The following is a 5,181-nucleotide window of genomic DNA, read 5'->3' as shown; positions in this document are numbered from 1 at the left end:
GCGCGATTTAAAAGCTTATGTAGCACATTATTCTCTTCTTCAAGAACAGAAATTTTGGAGCTTGTGGATGCATTCACTTGTTTAATAAGCTTACTACAGTTTATAATATCTGATTGCAGTTCCTTTCGATAAGAGGACATTTCCGATTTGAACTCGTTTATGGCCTCAGTAAAAGCTCTTTTAAGGCTACTCAAGTCATCCTCTTTACGTTGTATGTAGCTGTCAATTTTCTTATCGATACCAACAATTTTATCACGCGATCTCTTTTCCATTTCTTGCGAACCAGATGTAGGATTGGAGCTACAGTTGTCGCAAAGATAAACAATGGACTTTACCGCCATATGCCCTTTTAAGTGTGTCTTCACTTATATTGACACACTTGGCATGGTACCATACATTCATTGCAGGACGTGCAAAGGACACTTGTTTGTGTTTTATTAATGATAAGTGAACAAGTACCACATTTATAGGTTCTAGTTGAAGGCATCTTGTTGAAAATAAAGAGTATTTGTGTACATAAAATTGTAGCAAAATTATATTGCAGCAACTTTAAAGATGTTTTTATGGATATCTTTATTATTATATATTTAGATTTTTATTATTTAATCTATTTAAACTTTAATAAACAATAAAGTTAAATAATAAACTTAAATAAAGCGAAAATTAAAATTTATTAAAGCAAAAAGCACAATTAAATTGTATTTTAAGAAAATAAAAAAGACTAGCTGTCAAATACGTCTACTCAGGCAGAGTTGCCATTTATCGTTTAGAAAAAGAGTTTCAACTAACAACAGATGCCTCTAATTACACTATTGGGGCCGTTTTAGAACTAGATGGTAGGCCTATTACTTTTATCTCGCGGACTCTTAGTAAGGCTGAGGAGCACTATGCCACGAATGAAAAAGAAATGTTGGCAATTGTTTGGGCTTTAAAGAATCTAAGAAATTATTTATACGGAGTAGCGGCGGTTAACATATGGCATACAATGGCGTGCAAAATATTTAAAGAGAACAAATATGATGGACATCAAAACAATATTTCTTTACAGGAAACCCCTATTCCCAATTATCCATGCCAAATAGTTCATATCAATATTTACATAACGGAGAGAACTGCTATTTTTACAGCTATTGATAAGTTGACTAAATACGCTCAGGCAAAGATTCTGAATTCGAGGGTTCAAGAAGACATAAAAAGACCATTAAGAGAAATGCTTTTAAATTTTGGCATGCCTGAGATAATAGTGATGGACAATGAGAAATCATTCAATTCTAAGGCCATAGTGTTTATGCATTGTTTTGAATTGTTTCTTTTTTCTCTCTTTTTTTGTTTTTAGAATTATCTTATCGCATATTACTCAAGGCAAGGTAAAATCCTTGAATTTTATTGGTTCTGCATGGAAATGGATTGCGGGTAATTTTGTATAATTCGAAATTATACAAAACAAAATAAACAATGCTCTTAGAAATAGTAATAAACAATTTGTTATAAATAAATTACCATTAGATAGAATGAATAAGTTGGCAAAATGAATGAAATAATTAAAGTCGTCCAAAATTACGTACGAACTCAAGGAAATTTAGAGATAACAAAATTAAAATATAAACTTGAAATTTTAAAGGACGAAATAGTAAACTTGCAATATGCTATTCATTGGGCTTAAGTAGGTGTTATAAATTTATTCATCCTGTCTCATGAAGAAATGAAAGTTATAAGGACAATTTTTGAAAATATCCCCTATTTAAATTTGGAAGAAATATTAGAATTTAGCGAAATAAGAATAGCTTCCAATGGAAGTTCTTTAATTTACATTGCAAGCATTCCATTGACATGTAATGAATCCTGTAAGAAACCTGTGAAAATTGGAATACTAGTTAGTAAGATTCAATTCAATGAGATCTTAATATGTGACAAGGAAATACTTGGTATAAAAAATAAATGTAAGAACTTGAATAAATTAACAATGTGCAAATATAGTGAAGTCGAAGACATCAGTGAATCTGAATGCCTCCCGAACTTAATTAATAATTTCCATATAGCCACTGTACAGGAAATCCTTCCTGGGGCACTTTTATTGAATCAATTTTATGGCACAATTCTCATCGGGCGAGAGCTATTTGACCTAAACGGTACTTTCCTCAAAAAGTTTCACAATGAAACGATATCAGTAAACGGTAAGAATTTTTCGGGTTCAGAAATCACCTATTCTTATCCACTGCCAGCCGTTGTACAACCAAAGGCGGGTAATTCACTTGTGGAAGAAACTCTTACTCTGGAATTAATCAAAGAAATGCACGTTAATAATACGGTAGCGATCGAGCTTTTGAATATTGAGAGCAATATGGGTGACGTAATAGCCTATGTTTTAGTGATCGTCGGGATTACTGTCTTATTGTCCGTTAGTCTGAAAAAATCCTGTTATTCAAAAAATTCACAATACCCAGCAAGAACCTGACCTTAGTGGAAAAAAATCTAGGGAACAACACATAACTTTTAATTGAGGACAAAAAAATTTTAGGGGGGAACAGTTAACACAAATTCAGTTAATTGTGAATACTCCCTCATTCTTTTACTTTTAATTTGCTGCGTTGCATTATCGTGAAATTTATTAAAGTTCATTTAACTGTCTGATGATTGAGTTCATTAAAGTTATTAAAGTTCATTTAACTGTCTGATGATTGAGTAAGCTATTTTGTTTCCAATACACTATTTTGTATTATCAGCACTTTAATTACAAACAATTATATTATTTTTGCACAACTTTAATTTGTATGAATAAGCATTTTTTGTACTTTAAATTAAAACTAGTAAGATTGATTAAAACCATAGTGTATTTTAAACATATTAGTTTTTTTTTTAATTTTTTTCTGACTACATTAATATTACGCCAAGAGCAAAACAAAATGAACCACAACAACGCTAAACGAAATAAAAAACAAAATACACAGGGCATCTAAACAAACAAACATCTAAACATACATAACGAAAAACACAGAAAAACAAAAACAAAATAAACAAGTATGCATGTATAGTCGGGCGTAGCCGACCATATGATACCCTACACCAGACAGTATGTATGTTAAAAATGGGGATTATTTAAAAAAATAAAGCATTTGGTTTGTTCTTTTAACTTTATTTCGGAATATTTTTACTTTTTTTTGGCAAAAAAAGAGATTTTTTAAGAGGGCTCAAAGGGGAGTAGGGCAAAATATGGCCCTATCCTTAAAAATGTTGGTAGGGGGAGTTAAGTCTTCTTCAATATTATTTATCTAGAATTTAAAACTGTTATTAGTGTTTGTAAGTGAATTTTGACCTTTAAGTCATTTTCTGAAGGGGAGTTTGTATGGGCGATAGGATCAAATGAAGCCCGATCATTACAAAAATCGGTAATATCATTTAAAGTTCTATAAAACTAAGTTTTGTCGACTTTTGTTAACATAATAGATCATTTAAATTAATTATAAGCCAAAAGGCCCTATTTGGGGGGTACGGTTGTATGGGGGCTAGTCGAAATAATGGACCGATTTTTTGAAAATTACGACCTGTACCTTGCGCACAAGGTTTACATGGACAGCCAGTCAGACGGACGGACATAGCTTAATCGACTCAGAAAATGATTCTTAGCCGATTGGTATACTTTAAGGTGGGTATAGGACGAATATTTTTGTATGTTACAAACATCAGCACAAACCCAATATACCCTCCCCACTAAAGTGGTGTAGGGTATAACAACGCAATAAAACCAACCTACATCCAAATATACGAACAGAATTCACAAAAACAAAATGCACAACTCAATGACGCCAACAGCATCCAAACATACAAAACGAAATATACAGCTGAAAAACCAAATACATCGACACACAGGTGTACATCTTTTTCTAATAATATATTTAACAAAGCATGAGAAAATATGACATTTTTGATGAAATTTAATTTAATTTAAGGTTGTCTCGGATTTTTGCTTATATCTCCATTACTTACCGACCGATTTTGCTGATTTTAAATAGCGATCTTCTCGAAAGCATGTCTCCTCTAAAACACACAGGCGGACAGAAAGACGGACATAGCTTAATCAACTCCGCTACCTATAAGGATCCAGAATATATATACTTTATGTGGTCGCAAAATTATATTATAGAAATTACAAACGGAATGACAAACTTATATATACCCTTCTCACGAAGGTGAAGGGTATAAAAATGTAAATAAAGAGTCAGTCGAAGTCAAGTACACGAAGAATGTTGTTTTATTTAAAATGATTTATATAAACTATACAATTTAATTGGATGCTCAACCTGGATACTTATTTTAAAAAGGGTCTAACAAACAAATAAGTATCCCTTAAAAAAGAAAAAAGATTCTACAAACAAGTATGAAAGTAGAAAATGGAAAATAATTCAACAAATAAGTATCCTGGAAGAGATGAGAAAATAATAACAGAAAAAATATTCCTAGAAAGAAAATAAGCATCCTTAAGAGGAGCAGAACAAGTTCTATATCTGAAAAGCAAATATCCCTAGAAGGAGGAAAACATTTCTGTAATTTCACAAATTATGAATTACTTACTTAATTTAATAAAACTAGACACATTATAGAATTTGATACAAAAGAAAATCTCAAGAACAAATTGAAAGAAATTTTACGACCAAATTTAGCGACAGCGATACATTGTTGTCCTCAAGATCTATATGAGTTTAAGGAAACAATAAAAGGAATATTTACCAAAAAGTTTGTTTTTACAAGAATCTTTGCAATTGATATTATTAATATTGATGACCAAAAAGCCATTATTAAGGAAATTCACACAAGGGCACATAAGAGTTCTAAGGAAAATCATAAACAAGTTTATAAACAATATTATTGGCCGAAGATGATTGATCTTTTTAAGGAATTTACGTTATCTACACAATTTTAATATAAAATATATAACAATAGTAACATTTAATAGAAAAAATATTTTTCTTAAATAACATATTTGTATACATACCAATTATTCCATTTTTTAAATAAAATGATATTTGTTTACGAGATGCTTGGTATTTCCAGATTTTTTACATAAATTATTAAAATTATTTGTAGAAATAAGTTTTCTCATGTCTTTAATAGAAAAAATCCCAAAAGTTAAATCTATTATAAAAGTATACAAAACTAATATTTTTGCCAAATTATGTATCAATA

This window comes from Lucilia cuprina, chromosome X, assembly GCF_022045245.1.
Source record: "Lucilia cuprina isolate Lc7/37 chromosome X, ASM2204524v1, whole genome shotgun sequence".
In the NCBI taxonomy this organism is placed as follows: Eukaryota; Metazoa; Arthropoda; class Insecta; order Diptera; family Calliphoridae; genus Lucilia; species Lucilia cuprina.
Note: the sequence above shows the minus strand (reverse complement) of the source record.